Source organism: Schistocerca americana, chromosome 2, assembly GCF_021461395.2.
Source record: "Schistocerca americana isolate TAMUIC-IGC-003095 chromosome 2, iqSchAmer2.1, whole genome shotgun sequence".
In the NCBI taxonomy this organism is placed as follows: domain Eukaryota; kingdom Metazoa; phylum Arthropoda; class Insecta; order Orthoptera; family Acrididae; genus Schistocerca; species Schistocerca americana.
This window is the reverse complement of record NC_060120.1, coordinates 189,633,852-189,651,069: the sequence shown is the minus strand read 5'-3', so window position 1 is coordinate 189,651,069 and position 17,218 is coordinate 189,633,852. Positions and strand designations below refer to the sequence as shown.

The 17,218-nt window shown below is 37.9% G+C and overlaps 1 protein-coding gene across 5 annotated transcripts in view; it reads left to right on the top strand.

Moving 5' to 3' along the window:
- LOC124596230 (serine/arginine repetitive matrix protein 1-like) overlaps positions 1-17,218 on the top strand; it is a 181,303-nt gene that overhangs the window by 149,849 nt on the left and 14,236 nt on the right. The gene's annotated exons all lie outside the window — the stretch shown is intronic.

The following is a 17,218-nucleotide window of genomic DNA, read 5'->3' as shown; positions in this document are numbered from 1 at the left end:
ACACATGGATTTTTCTCTGAATTAGACAAGATAGTACTGCTCTTCTCAGTCATAGTTAAAATTTTAAATTCTTAAGTCTTCTAGCCATATTGTATTAAGAATAATCGAACACACACACACCCACACGCACACACGTAGCTGAACCTACATGCACATGATCTCAAATTATACTGGATACCACCAAAAATATTGAAGGGGAAGAAACTGTCTGTAGGAAGAACAATGTTCAAAAACAGCAAATTTACTGTCTGTCTGCAAAGATGTATTGGGATTAAATTGACTGTCTCCAGTTCCCAACAATTGAGGTCTGATATTTGTTCAGGGAGTATACAAGAAACAGGTTTGTTCTAAAATATGATTTAATATTAGAAGTGGTCGGAATACAAATTGGCTTATGAAGGGTGCCAAGAGATCATATAACAGGCAACATGGCACCCGGAGGCTGCACAGTGGACAGTCCTGCACTAGATCCTTAAAAACAGTAGTTTTATCCACAGTGGCGATGTAGCTTAGGTGTGGAAATACTATCATGACTTGTTGAGGTGCAGCTTGTCTATAATAAGTTGACGATTTGCATGGTTGCTGTTGGAAATGGCAAGAGGTGTGCCTTGCCCCGCATTCATTCAGCTAGCACAAATTTTTACCGCTGGCGGAAGCACCAGTTAAACCATCATGTTGCCGTGGACAAGCTGTAATGGCATAAATTTTTGCCGGTGGGACATCAATAATTGTTACATGTAATGTTTATGACTAAAACATCTGCTACTGCTGTACTGTTTTTCATTAACTGAAGTCTTTACACTACCAGTTGTCAGGGACTCGGCCCCATTTTCGGGTGTATCTGCAAGTTAAAGTAAAACAATTTATCTTAAGCTGGTAGACTATGAACAAGCTGACAGTACTCGAGAGGAAAGATAATGGGAGTCACATACTTCCAGTCCATTGAATGTACCTACACTGTCCAGTTACATTACTGTGACCACTGCTTATGTTGGACATCAACATCCAATAACCACTCACAGAAGGCGGGTGGCAGCACTAGCAGTAGAGGGCATGTAAAGAGTGTCAGGGATGAGGAAAACTGTGCAGCCATCGTAAACCCAATCAATAATCCGTTATCCCACCTCGGTGGTGCTGTTTATGCCATGGATTCTTAACTGTGAAACCTAGTGCAACTGACCTTGGCAATACAGCCTACATAGCTCCACATCCCTGCCAGTACCTTGCAGAATCCGATGCACAGCGAAAGGGAGTTATTCAGCGTTCTGACAGGTGGTGCTGTATGCTGCACCATCATAAACAGGCATATGAAGTGTAGTGCACATCATGGGCTGTAGTGCAACTAGGATAAGGGTAAAAGATACAATGAAAATTGGAAATCAGAACTGGCTGTAGGAAAACAGCTCAAAATAATAATGGTACATGTAGAAGAGATGTTCACCATTAAAGAAAAATAGTGGGCAGCGACCATAGGCAGTGTAGTAAACCTGACTAAAAATAATAGAAGCACATAACACAAATACCCTCATAGGTTAATACTAATGATGAAAATCACACAGTGCAAAATACATATGGAATATGCACCTAATTAAAATTGTGCATATAGTAGTAAACCACTAACCACACAGCACAATGAATAACAATGGCACAGTCTAGAACTAGTTTAGATAGGCCCAAAAGTAAAATAAATGCCAGATTGTGAAGCATTTAAAGGAGGTAAAAAGCTGCCAGAAAGGAGACCGTTAACCGTACATTGGTGGGCTAGTGTTTGATTTGTGACTGTAGCTTCCATCCATCCCAATTTAGATTTTCTGCGATTTCCCTAAATCGCTTCAGGCAAATGCTGGGATGGTTCTTTTGATTTCCTTCCCTAACCTGATACGACCAAAGACCTCACTGTTTGGTCCCCTCCCTCAAGTCAACCTACCAACAGAACCCGTGTCTCCTGCTTGCAAGGCTGATGTTCTGACCACTTATCCATCCTGACACAGTGGTCATCAGAACTGTACAGAGTGCACTAGCATACCTCCCATCAGACCCAATTTCTTAACTTGTCCACATGCTACAAATACAGTGCCCCTCACCCATTAACCCACTCATTTATATTCCATATGTGTTTTGTATTTAGTGGTATTAAGCTGTGAGGGTATATTTGTGTTCTGTGGTTCCGTTATTTTTACTCAGCTGTCCAACATGTTCCATTAACTATGCTTGCTGCCCACTATTTTTCTTTAAGGGTGAAATCTCTCGTACATGTAAGGGTGAAATCTCTCGTACATGGGCTGCTGTTAATTCGGGCTGGATTTCTGCTGCTCGTTCTGATTCCAGTTTTCATTTCATCTTTGACCCTTATCTTAGTAGCTCTTAATGCTACTTACACTGTGCTTACAGCATGAAGTGTTGCGGAGCTCAAGTTACAGGTTGTAACTGAACTAACAACTTCACCAAACGTCTGTCACTTTGATGTTTTTCACGAGCACTTTTACCTGGTTGAAGATTTACAGTCCCCTCCTCGTCGTTTCTTGATGCAGTGGACTTGCTAGGCAGTGCTACTTATTGTGATGCTTGCATCCTACAGAGGATCGAGGGCTGAAGAGAGCTCACATCTCTGCCAGCTCGCTATGAACTGCCTGTTTAAAGAACGCTTCTGTATTTGTTTGTCCTTGTATTTAACATTTGCAACATTAAGTGACAAATCCCTTATTTAATTGTTGTTATGTACCTATTGTAATATTTTAGCTTTTGAAAATGTCCCTCCATTTGTTAAAAACCAAATAACTAAATAATATATTTATATTGACTGTGCAATGTTGTCAAAATGGATTTCTCGTTAAAAAATGCACTTTCTTGGATAGTAATCGTCAAACAAACAGTTAAAACAAAGTCTTGTTCCACTATGGAGAAAATGATGCAAATGAAGAGTAAACAAAAGAGGGGATAAATAGAGGGACATTCAAGCTAAATGAGGAATAGGTGTAATGAATGCAATAACATGGCCGAAAATGCAGAATGGTGAGAAATTAAATCAAATACCACATAAACTATTTCAAAAAGTCTGTCCCACACTTGGGGATCTTCCCTTGTAACAACACTTTGGCCTCATCCAAGAAATTAAGTTTTTACAGAATAAAAAAAACATCTTTCCAAATTTCTCCTTGTTTTCCTTCACACCAGGCTCAAGTCACAGACTAGCACAAGGGTAGGCTACGACTCTGTCCCATTCCCTTCCCAAATGTGCCTTCTCATTGGTGTCCAGTTCCTAAAAATTGTAAATAACTGTCTACTCCCTGTGTTTTACCCCTGCTGCCTTCAGAGTTTCAAAGGGAATAGCCCAGTCAACAGTATCAATAGCTTTCTCGAAATCTACAAATAGCTATAAACATAGGTTTGCCTTCCCTTCAACATATCTTCTAGGGGAAGGCGTAGGATGAATATGCCTCACTTGTTCCTGCATTTCTCTGGACACCTAAGTGGTCTTCCCTGAGGTTGGCTTCTACCAGTTTTTCAAGTTTTCTGTAAATAATTTGTGTCCATATTTTTCACTCATGATGTATTAAACTGATTCTGTAGTATTCACACCTGGCAGTATCTGCCTTTTTTGGACTGGAATTATTACATTAAGAAGTGTCATATGGAATGATATTTAGGGGGAACTCATCTTTAAGGAAGAAAGTTTCCATTGCCCGGAAATGTGCTGTAAAAATGTTATTTGGTGCTCACCCATTATCACGTTTTAGACATATGTTTAAGGTGTTAAGCATTTTGACGACTGTTTCACAGTATATTCAATACCTTATGAAATTTGTTGTAAATAACTCAGTACAGTTGCAAAGGGACAGTGGTGTGTACTATTGAATCACCAGAAGGTGAAAAGACATTCATTACTACATTGAACACAAAAATGGCTGCATAATGAAGTCACATTGTTGATCACATACCCTATGATACTAAATGTATGCCAGACATCAAACAATGGAAATTCCAGGATGGAGTGTAAGAATGTTATGAAAAGGATAGTCGCTACTTACCATATAGCGGAGGTGCTGAGTTGCATATAGGCCACAAAAATTACCGTTACAAAGTAAGCTTTCGGCCAACAAGACCTTTGTCAAAAACACACACACACACACACACACACACACACACACACACACACACACACACACACACACACACACACTATGCAACTTTCCAGACCAGCTTCAGTTGCCAGACACTATTATTCATTCATCATAAGAATAAACCTGATGTAAACATTGCACTATGTATTCTTCCACTTTTGCTGGAACCTCATTGGTTTTCAGTTTCACGTGGGACTGCAGCCAAGCTGTCGCGAGTACTGCCAAGTACGATAATAAGGGTACGTTTTGAGCTGTGCGTTACGCGCACATCGTCTTAGCGATAATACGGGACGACAGCTTTACCAGCACGTTTAACTTAGCACTGGCCAGTCAGGTGATGCAGCTAGCCTGCAGTGACGTGCCCAGCTGCAGTTCACACATAAAACAAGACGAGCAGAGGACCAATACAGCTTTGAATGTCATTTAATTTTTAATAATACACTGCAAATCGCCCACAATATGCTCCTTAGAGACTACGCAAAAACCGCAACATGTTATTGTTTTTAGCTAATGTACTATTGTAACTAAAAATTAGAATGATGAAAATTCCTGACTTAACCACAGGGTAATTTTCCTGCATAAGCTGTGTGTAACGAAAGATAATATTAAAGGATTTTGCTGTATAGTTAAATATTGAAGCCACTAAAGCTATTATTTAGAGTAAGTTGTCTGATAATCTCTTAGCTCTTTCCTTATCCGTATCCGAGAAATACATTTCAATTGTGGTAGTGTCACCTGCTTCGTGGATAGCGAGCCTATCAACAACAGACTCCATGAAGCCAACCAGGTGCAACATTTTCACTTCTTCTTTTATGATGAGCCGTTCTATATTCCGCCAGCATTCGGCAGTGACTTGTGAAAAAGTTGCCTGCGTTAGTTCCAGTACGTCTGGAAGCTTAACAGTCTTGTTACTTCTTGGGACAAATCTTGCACCTTGGCTCCAGATCAGTTCTGTTGGGTTCATATTGTAACGATACAGTAGCAAATGTAAAAATGCAGCATTTGTACGATGAGCTCGACATTGTGAAAATGATTGTTTTTCATGTTTCTACGATACATATCTGCCTCTGTCTTATAAAACGTTGGACATAGTCCGAATGAAGAGGATTTGGTTTTTCAGTTTTGTCTTAAAAATTAAATTGTTATGTTTTCGTAATTTAAACTACTTTTATGAACAGTCTTTCATGAAACATCGATAATTAAGAATTTGTATTTGAAATGGAAAAAGGAATTTCGTGCCCACTATGTAATTAGAAGTAAGGTGATGTGCATTATTCATAAAAAATGAGTTTCATATTTATGAGATGTAGGTATTTCAAATTGAACGAGAAGAAAGGGGGGGGGGGGGGAATTGATCTGGGGACATTGGAACAAATGCACGAATAACTGCATTTGCTATACATTCCATTACGCTACTGTCTGCACTACTTGTTCGAAGTGAGTTTGTTTATGAACTGCGTTATATACAACACTCGGAAAACTTCAAAGCTGAATATCTCCGTAAATTTATCTAATGATGGAGTAACAAGCAGATTAAAAACCATGAACGGACTAGGCATCAAAACTGGGGACAAAATGAAACACTGCTGCTATAAGTGGACAAGCAATATGTTACTGACACTGAAACAGGTGCTGAAAGCATGACAAAGGAGGACAGAATAACAAAGAAAAGAAAGAACACTAAAGAAATTGAAAAGGACAGACTCATCAAGATTGAGCTGGAATGTTTTGACATGTTGTTGAGAAGAAAATGAGATGTCAGTCTTCAGCTGGTTTCCCGTAATCAATGTTTTTGCATACTTGGGTATCATTATCTCACCCAACATCAAAGTTACAGAAATAAAATTTTATATGATTGAAAATATAGTGCATGCTTGCACAGTGAACCAGGTTATTCAACAATTATTAAATATTTTTAGCTGGAGTGTTTCAAATGTTCTCAAATTATTAGGAGAAGAAATTGACTTGCACATAATTCAGGACATATGATATTCACTCCATATATATTCTTCAGTTTTTAATTTTTTTCACGTGGAGGTCACAGTGTACTAATTATTTCGTTTAAGTTTCATTCAAATATCTGTTAAAGTTTTTGAGTTACTAAATACAGGGTGTATACAACCCGGGAGAACCGAGAGATCCTTGAAAAACCTGGGAATTTTTTCATCCGGGAGAAAACCAGAAAAAACACGGGAATTTTTTTAGAATTCCGAGAATTTATTGTTTGTGTTTTTTAGTTAAATTTTTGTAATTTTGACAGATAAGAAACAATACTCTTAACAAAGGATATTACTGTATCCCATTACTGCAGAATAATATTGCAGCAATAAAACATGAACGAGAGAAAAAAGACAATAAAACTTAGGTTGCAAAGGAAATGCGCATTATACAACAATAAAACACAGTACTCATACAAGTGGCTGCCAACAGCAAAATGTGTCAAAGGCTTTAGGGAGACTGTGCAATGCTTCATAACAAAAAATTGCTTCCGATGAGCGTGACGTCACAACTGTTTACACTAGATTCGTTTGAGCAGTTGCGAGCGGGCTCATGCACAAGTGCAGTTGAGTCGCGCATGTGTAGTACCTTCTCCCCTTTCTGGCTACAGAAGTGTGGCTGTTAGCTGTATAAGCAGTAGCAGGAAGCAGCCAGATGATATCCTGAAAAATTTTACTGGCGTGTGCAAGCTGCCAGATGCAAGGGGGCAAACCAGGATATCTGCCCCGGGCGGCAAGAATTCATTTTCTTGAGGAAAAAGCTTGTTTCACAAAGCGCCTAGTATCCAGCGCATGTTGGTCTATCGATTATTCATATGATTTTGAAACACACCGCTGTTGGTTTTTGAACATTTGTTAACATATTATAAGTTTATTTCTGAATGGATCATAAGTTGATTTTTGAATGCGTGCATAGTGTACGTCATGTCTCTGCCTGGGGAATCCCCATCGCATCTAGAAATTACTTTCCTGTAGACGGAAGGCGAGGGGATTATACGAGCTGAGCGGAATGAAGCGGAACAGGTGCATGTCAATCGCTGTTTGTTTATGTGATTGACTGGGCTTGCAAATGATCAGCATTGTTATAATTGCCAGCGAAATCCATAGGTTCAGACTACCAGAGTGGAAATAAACTGCTAACAGGAATAACAGGTAAGTAATATTACGTGTTATCTTCTCGGTGTATCCAAGAAAATGAAATTTCGATAGAAAATTTTTGGCCAGACCACTACACTAGTAACGGCCAGTTGTACAGACCCCGGTAGCAACCACCTAAGTTCTATTCTTGGAGTAGCATGGAAAACACGTTGTACGAACACGTAATAACGCCTAAGCGGAGAATAAACGCGGGGTAAGTAAGCAGTTGATTGTGGCAGGGTTTGTGAAATTAACCGGAGAATATGTTTTGACACTGGCAGGAATAGCTACAGAATTAGTGATGACAAGATTGTTTGTTAGAACGAGAAAGGAGAAGAAATGGAGACGTCACACAAATTATGGAAGAATGACGATTCCAAATTTATATAAAAATTTCATAATACTACTTTTCGATCTCATTCTTGAGAAGCTGGAGTGTATGAATGAAATTTGAAACTATTTCCAAACATAAAGCTTTTTGGTTGTAGTAGGCCTAATAGGCATTTGATATTGATACTTTGTGAATTATATTCTGTCGTGTTAAAGGAAAGTGATAGCTTGTGATAAAACAGTCTGTTTATTTGATGTGTGCTACAATTGCTGAAATTGACAGAGGCCTATTTTGTTTTATCTAGCAGACAGTGACAAAATATTCATAATCAGATTGAGAAACCACACCAGTCTTGGGTACTGTTGTATTAACAGCTTTTTCAGTGTTGGACGACGACATTTCGTTTTTTCATGTGGCAAAATGTTTGATGAAGTTTGAGCTAATAGATCCTTTCGCAGAAAGGAAATGACACCGTGTAAAGCTGTAGCAAGGTTAGAGAAAAAGAAAGCTAGGACTTAGGGATTGAAGAAATGTATACTGTCTTGCTTGTCACTTGTCTCTATTGGTTTCATGTGTCCTATATTTAATTTTATGTCACACAAAAAAAGCAAGTTATTAGCTAATAGGCAATAAAGAGTACAAATTTTCTGAAGAGTTCTTGTTCTTCAGGTAACAAATAATCCTATCCAATATTAATTGAGAGTCTCTCTCTCTTCCTACCTCAATCGCTTGAGAAGGAAGAGGGTCGGCGGAGACCACTATCTAGTATTGCTGCGGTTCGGAAATATCGTAGATTCGGTGCTGATGCACAGAGCAGTCTGAGTTATAGTGGGAAGGTGGATAGTGACTCATGTTTATGTTTAGTGATTTGCTGTTTCCTCTTCATTTATTGCACTCACGTCAAATGAAAACAAAACGGATTTCTGTGGCCGGGAGCTATCAAGTGAATTAAAATACATTCACATAATTATGGGAGGCTAAAATATGTCGTTAGTTTCAGATTTTATTTTATTTCCACCTTTCTTACATTCAAGCATTCAGTGCCTTGCAGAACAATGAAGTTATTTTTGTTGGTTTGCTAAAGAAATTTGGCTTTTATTAATCTTTTCCGCTGAGGCAGTAAATTTATTCGAAATGAAGTGTTTAATTCCTCACTATTGGCTAGTTTCAACTGTTCGCTGCATTTCAAAAGTGCATCTTTTCATGTTCTAGAACATATGGCATTATGCCATAATAAATTACCAAACATGAATAATACAGCACTGGTTCTCCAAGAAAATTTACATCTGAATCTGGATATTCGAATGTGCACTGCAAGCTGAATTAATGCATTTTAGTGTGGTCCACGAAATTCTGATGCTCTTGGAGTATCCTCTATTGTCTTGTTTCTTTTATGACATAAAGATCTTTTAATGTTTTACACGTACGAGCATACAGACTTCCTGTGCCATCGTAGCTGCGCAAGCGTGGTGACGACTGTTACCTCCTGCTCTCTGGCAACTGCTGAAACAAACCTAATTCTAACAGGTCACAGGAAAATATTGCGAATGGTTGTTTTGAAAGCGTTACTTTCAGAGTAAATTTCCTTTTATGCAAGCTGAACTGTGTGCAAGAATGTACAATGAATTTCTTAGATCACAGAGCGTTTACCTCTCATTTAAAAATAAATTCTTTGAGGACGACCATTTAGAAAAATTTCGAGCCCACAAGGTTAGACATTTATGTCATTATTAAAAATTTTACTGTCACATTTGTGTGTTGTAGCTTAAAGCGTAACACACGTAAAAAAGATCTGTATTGTATGTGAAAGCTTTTCTTTTCTTTTAGCAACACTATTTATATTAATTTAAACCATTAACTTTTCCAATTTGTGTATACGCGCTACTGAAGAGTTATATTGCTATTGGCTGACTACATCATGTGTCCTGTGCTCTGAATATCTGCTGTCATCAGCTGGCGAGATCACGTGACATGAGCTATGACTGGCTTACAAAAAAATATTGCAATCTCGATTTCAATTATTTGGAAAGTAACACACGGTGTTTGGTGGAATTCCAATGTATGCTTTCGTAATACAAAAATAGGCAGTGTACATGTTGCTGCACATCAAAGGTATTTCCAAAATGTGTGTTTTTCCTCCTGAGTTTGGTTTTCCAAAGGGCCACACGGTGGCACTGAGTATCACACGGATGTCTTTGTACTTTATTCCACTTTTCCTCAGCACTCTGAACGTCTCTTGCCAGATAACGTGGTTTATTTTTCTGTAATTGCTTTTCGATAACGAGTCTCAGGGCCAGAATCGCCTCTCTTGTTCTCAATCCCCTTCTGAAATCAAACTGATCTTCACTCAGCATATCCTCCACCTTCTCTTCAGACTTATTTTTGTGAGAATTTTTGATGCATGTGACATTAGCCTTAGAGTCCGGTACTGTTAGCATTTTGTAGCTGCTACCTTCTTCGGTATAGGAACAATGATACATTTCTGGAAGTCTGTCGGTATCTCTCATGTATTATAGATGGACCTAATAAGTTGAAGTAGCATCATTTTCATACTGCCACAAGCATTCTTTATTAGTTCTGCAGGGATGTCATCAATACCCGTTGCTTTGTTGTCCCGTAGTTCTTTTAGAGCTGTGTCAAATTCTTCTTGCAGAATGTCATCTCCCTTGTCATCTTCGTCTACTTGTTCTTCTCTTCCTATTACTTCATCCAAAAGAGATGTTCCGGCATACAACTCCTCTATGTAACCTTTCCATCTCTTCACCATGTCTTCGCCAAATAGCATTTTCCCCTCTTTATTTTCTATTGTGCCTGAGAGTGTTGTTTTTACGTTTGTTAAAAAAATTGATTTACTGTTCTGTAGGCTAAATCAGTTCTTCCGTTTTGCATATTTTCTTCCACTTCTCTGCACATTTCTTCAAGAAAATTTTCTTTTGCTTTCCTAGCTTTTCTATTAACTAATTCCTTAGTCATCTGTATTCAGCCTTTCCTTGTTCAACAGTTGCATTTTTGTATAATCTCCAGTTTCCTATTAGCTCAGCAATACCTGCTGTAATCCATTTCCTCTTGTTTTTGGGTTCAGTTCTTCCAACTATCTTTTCTGCAGCTTTGTATATACCAGATTTAATTTGATCTCAGTCTTCATTTACTCCACCATGTTGAAAATTCTTAGCTAGGTTGTCTTGTTTCATGAGCATAGCACTTTGCCAGTCCCTCCGTTTTCAGTTTTTCTAGTTTCCATTTAAGTTTTACTGGCTGCTTCTTTAAACATTTGAATCTCAGTGAACTTTTCGTCAGGGCCAGGTGTGACCGTGTACTTATTATATAAGCAAGTAGAGTTCTTTACATTACCAAAATTATTCCGTTTACTGAAACGAAACGTTAACATCTGTTAAGATACCAGTCTGTAGTTTTATATTTCTGTGAAGTAAAATTCCAAATAATAGCAGTACACACACAGTGTGTTTGTATTACAGTGAAGTTTCTTGAATGGTGCTGGACTCCAGCATGAGATTTAAGTAGTCAATTATTATATAAAGTGAAGCACACTTGACAATGCAAATTATTACTTCAGGGTGTATACGACCTGGGACAACTGGGAGATCTGGGAAAAACGCTGAAATTTTTTTCATCTGGGAGAAAACCGGGAAAACCCGGGATTTTTCTAGAATTCCGGGAATTTTTCATTGTTTTAGTTTTCAGTTAAATTTTTGTAATTTTGACTGGTAAGAACCGATGCTCTAACAAAGGATATTATTGTACCCTGCTACTGCAGAATAATACTTCAACAATGAAACGTAAACGAGAGAAAAAACGAAAAAAACTTAAATTACTTAAATTGCAAAGGAAATGTGCCATATACGACGACGAAACACAGTGCTCAAGCAAGTGTCTGCCAACTGGAAAATGTGTCAAAGGCTTTAGGAAGACTATGGAATGCTTCATAACAACAAATTGCCTCCGATGAGTGTGGAGTCACAACTGTTTACATTAGATTCGTTTCAGCAGTTATGAGCAGGCTCATGCGCATTCGCAGTTGAGTCGTGTTTGAGTAGTAGGTTCTCCCGCTTCTGGCTACAGGAATATGGCTGTTGGCTGTGCAAGCAGTCGTAGCAAGCAGTTAGATGCTACTGGGCAAAGGGGGCACCAAATTCATATTCTTTAGGGAAAAAAGCTTGTTTCGCAAAGCGCATAGCATCCAGACCACGTTTGTCTATCGATTATTCGTATGATTTTGAAACGCTTCCCTGTTGGTTTTTAAACATTTTTGAACACATTTTAAATTGATTTCTGAATGAATCATAAGTTGATTTTTGAAAGCATGCATAGTGTACTTGATGTTTCTGTCCGGAGAATCCTCGTCACATCTAGAAATAAAGGGGATGGGGCTAAACGAGCTGAACGGAGAACAGCCGAACGAATGAATGCCAATTGCTGTATGATTATGTGGTTGACTTGGTTTGCGAATGATCAGCATTGTTGTAATTACTAGCGGATTCCATAGATTCAGAATACCAGAATGGAAATAAACGACTAACAGGAATAACAGGTGAGAAAGATTACGTATTATCTTCTCGGTGTATCCAAGAAAATGAAATTTTGACAGAAAATTTTTGGCCAGATCACTACACTAGTAAGGACCAGTAGTACAGTCTCCGGCTAGCGGCCGCTTAAGCTCTAGTCTGGAAGTAACGTGGAAAATGTGTTGTACGAATACATAATAACGCCTAACCAGAAAATAATTGCAGGATACCTAAACCAGTGATTCTGGCAGGGTTAGTGAAGTTACTCGGCGAGCAAGTTTTGACATCGGCAGGAATAGCTACAGAATTGGCCATGACAAGATTGTTTGTTAGAACAAGGAAGGAGAACAAACGGGGATATCACACAAATTATGGAAAAATAAGACGATTCCAAATTTACGTAAAAATTTCATAATACTACTTTTCAATCTCATGCTTGAGAAATTGGTGCATATGAATGAAATGTGAAACTATTTCCTAACATTAAGCTTTTTGCTTGTAGTAGGTCTAATAGGCATTTGATATTTGTACTACGTGAATTATATTCTGTTGTGTCATAAAAATGACCATTTGTGCCAAAACAGTCTCGTTCATTTGCTGTGTGTTACAAAATTGCTGCCATATTAGAAAGGCCTGTTTTGTTTTATGTAGCAGACAGTGACATAATAGACATAATCAGATCGAGAGACCACACCAGTCTTGGGTATTGTTTGTGTTAACAGCTTTTTCAGTACTTGATAACGACACTTCAATTTTTCATGTAGCAAAATGTTTGACTAACTTTGATGAGGTAATAGATTTTTTCACAGAAAGGAAAGCACGCCATGTAAAGCAGTAGCAAGATAGAGAGAAAAAAATGCTAGGAACTAAGGCAAGAAATTACATATTTCTTCTATCCTATCTCATGTTTTTATTGGTTTTGTGTATCCTATATTTAATTTTATGTCACACAAAACAGCACGTTATTAGCTAATAGTCAGTAAAGAGATCAAATTTTCTGAGGAGTTCTTGTGATCGCAATTACAAATAATCTGATCCACAATTAATTGTGAGATTTATTTATTTATTTTTTTTTTTATTTAAAAAAAAAGTCGGTCATGCTGTCAAACCGGCTGACGGGGAAGCAGGAGAGGCACGACAGAATGTTTCAATTTCCACTTTCCTGAATATAGTTTGATGGCATCCATTACAAAATATGCACGTTTCAATTCCACAGAGCGAAATACAGTGATGTGTGGTAGAACAATGCTTTATGAAGAGGTAGAATAATGCTTTATGAAGAGGCGTGGCACTGCACTTTGGCATACTTAAGACCAAATATGTCTTACATTTCCTTGAACACACGTTTTATGTTTCAGCCTTTAAGAAAGGTGTACTCTACAAGATGAACATGTTTTAGAAAATTCGATGTTTTTTAGTGTTGACCCAGTTTGCAAATATTGTAGGCCCGGGGCTGATGTGCAGAGCAGTCTAAGTTACAGTGGGTACTCTCCATGTGACCTGTGTTAACATTTAGTGATGTTGCTGTTTCCCCTTCGTTTACTCTCACGTCAACTGAAAACAAAATGGATATCTGTGGCCAGGAGCTACCGAGTGAATTTAAATACATTCACATAATTACAGAAGGCTAAAATATATTATTAGTTTCAGATTTTATTTTATTTCCACCTTTCTGACAGTCTAACATTAATCGCCTTGCAGAACAATGCAGTTAGTTTTGTCTGTTTGCTAAAGAAATTTGAATTTTATTAACCTTTTCCGCAGAGGCAGTGAATGATGTGTTTGTAACGACATGTTTAATTCCACAGTACTGGCTAGTTTCAACTGTTCACTGCGTTTCAAGTGCACGTTTTCATTTTCTAGCACGTATGGCACTATAGAATAATAAACAAACAAACATGATATAATACAGTACTGGTGCTCCAAGAAAATTTACATCCCGAAAACCACACTGAAAAGCTTAATATCAGGTCAAGGTCTACTTCATTGGGAATCTGGACATACGAATGTGTACTTTAAGTTGCAGTTTAAATGTGCACATTTTAATATGGTTCACGAAATTCCGATACTCTTGGAGTATCCTCTGATGTCTTTATTTCTTTTATGACATAATGTATGATCTGTCAACATTTTACACGTGCGAGCATACGGTTTTCCTACGTCGTGGTAGCTGTGCCAGCGCGATGTTGCTTCTTATCTGCGCTCTCTGGCAACTGCCGAAACAAATTATTTCTAACAGGTCGCTGGAAAATATTGCGTTTGGTGGTTTGAAAAGCGTTACTTTCAAAGTAAATATCCTTTTACATAAGTTGAACTATGTGTGAGGATGTACCATGAATTTCTTAAATCACAGAGCGCTTGACTCTCATTTAAAATCAACTCCTTGATGACGAGCCGTTTGGAAGAATTTCGAACCCTGAAGATCAGATATTTATGTAATTATTAAAAATTTTACTGACACATTTGTGTGATATATCTTAAAGTGTAACACGCGCAAAAAAATCAACATTAGATGCGAAAGCTTCACTTCTCTTGCAGCTTATTAACCTTAGAGACCAATATTATATGTGAAGGCTTTGCTTTTCTTGTAGCAACACTATGTATATTAATTTAAACTGTTAACTTTCCCTGCTTGTGTGTTCGTGCTACTTAATAGTGTTGTTGCTGTTGGCTGACTACATCATGTGTCCTATGCTCTGAATATCTGCTGTCATCAGCTGGCGAGTTCTTGTGACATGAGCTACGACTGGCTTACAAAAGCGTATTGCAATCTCGATTTCAGTGATTTGGAAAGTAGCATGCGGTGTTTGGTGGAATTCCAATGTATACTTTCATAATACGAAAATACGCAGTGTACATGTTGCTGCACATCAAAGATATTTCCTAAACGTGTCTTTCTTCCTCTGAGTTTCATTTTATAAAGTGCGGGGAAATTCTACGCCCGTGTATAAAGCCATAACTATTCAAAGGTTTGATAAGTTTTGCAGTTCCGAGGGAAAAATATACTTTTACTTAAGACGGAAAAATTGTGTTTTCACCCGGGAGAAAGTGTAGTTTTAACTGGGAAATCCAAGAGTTTTTTTTCCCATGTCCGCATATATACCCTGTGTAGATGGTGATGTATTCATAGTGGACTGAATGTCAACACAATGTCACTTAACTCATTACCAAACTGTGAAAGTGAGCTTGTGAAGTACATCTGTGACCCAAAAATCAGAACGTGGTATTAGATTTTCAGAACTAGTAGTGTTGAGATTTATTAATTGCCAAAGCAAACTTCATAATGGATGCTGTTGATAAAGTTTACATGGTACACTTCCAAGAAGTAAAACAATAGGAAAAGCCTTGTCCAAACTTCTCAAAACATCGGCATTTATTTATGGTTCAAATGGCTCTGAGCACTATGGGACTTAACATCTATGGTCATCAGTCCCCTAGAACTTAGAACTACGTAAACCTAACTAACCTAAGAACAGCACCCAACACACAAGAGTGTGTGTGTGTGTGTGTGTGTGTGTGTGTGTGTGTGTGTGTGTGTGTGTGTGTGTGTACAAACACACTAAGTTTAGAATAGAAAGCAATAGATAGAGGCATTCCATTGTTCATATTGTTTTTTTTTTTCTTACCAAAAAAACATGGAAAAACTTTTTTCCTTCAGTAGAACTGACTCATTCAGTGTTAAAAAATGTTTCTTAATGAAGATTGCTATGTTCCTGTTTATGCACAATGTTGGTCTTTTCTCTGCCAGGTATTTTAAAACATAAATCTTTTCCGCTTTCAGATAGCTTGCCCCACTTATGAAAGAACACTCATTGTTGAAACGATCGAAGTTGTTGTGGAACATCCACAATGCATCATGAAAACATAGCAAAATAATAAAATAAAGACTAAAAAAATGCAACAGCACAAAATGCACTGCAGCAATCTGAGTAAGCGTGGCGAAAATATGTTAATTTTCGATGTTAGCTGAAGACAACCCCCCGCCACCCTCCCCTCCCACCAGCAACATTAATGCCAAGCTTCCTTCCTGATACCTCGATGCTAACGTCCAGAACCATGTTGTTCCATTTTTTGACAGTCTGTGCGAATGCTGCCATTTGCAATGCATTGTGAAATGTCTCGAAATTCCACTCAATTTCAGCAAGTGTTAATTAAGCTCCCACTTTCGGAAGCCGTTTTTTCCTCAGGCACCACCTCTTCTGTCTACAGAGCAGTTTTTGCCATTACCTCAATAATTTTAACTTTCTGTGACAGCTACTGTCCTTCAGCCCTTTAACCACCACACCCTCCTCCTCCAATACCTTCAGATAGATTGACTGAATTTTTGGAGTTGGTCTAACACCAGAAAAGTGATTTATCGTAGATGTTATGTACAGAAATACCCAGTTTCAGACAGAATGCTCTTTTGTGCTGAACCTTCATTTGACTCATTCACTTGATAGTTCATTGTAGAATGCTCTTCATAACTTTGCAGAACCTTCCGGATCAGGCACAGAAAAAAATACTGAATAATATTGCAAATACTGCAAATTTAACTCCAGTCACAAAAAATCGCAGAGTATAAATTTCAGTTCTATTTCTTCAGGTTTTGTTAAGATTTAGTTTACATTCTGTCCTCTCAGCATTATCAAACACTTCAGAGTCTCGATGAACAGTTCGTGAAATGTGTCGCACATCAGCTTGATTCAAGTCTCCATACCTTTCTTGTTCTGTCAAACCTTTTTTGTTCAACAAAATATATTTTTATCTCAAATGTTGTTAGCTGTAACTGATTTGCTTGAACTTTGTTACAGTATATCACATAATTACCTGTACAAGAATTGATTTCCCATGTACAATCTGCCATCATTATGCAGAAGGTGACAATTCTGTCCAAGCTGTTATGTATTTATTATTTTCTTGATTGTCATAAATTATGTTCCCTTACTCAATTTTGCTTCAGCTGTAGTTTGTTTTTTAATATTATTTCCACCCAAATCTGTTGATCACACACAGTAACATACTTAAATAATCTTGCCACTGATGGTCCGTCTGTAACTGGCAAGGAGGTGTGTGTGTGTGTGTGTGTGTGTGTGTGTGTGTGTGTGTGTGTGTGTGTGTTCACACCTG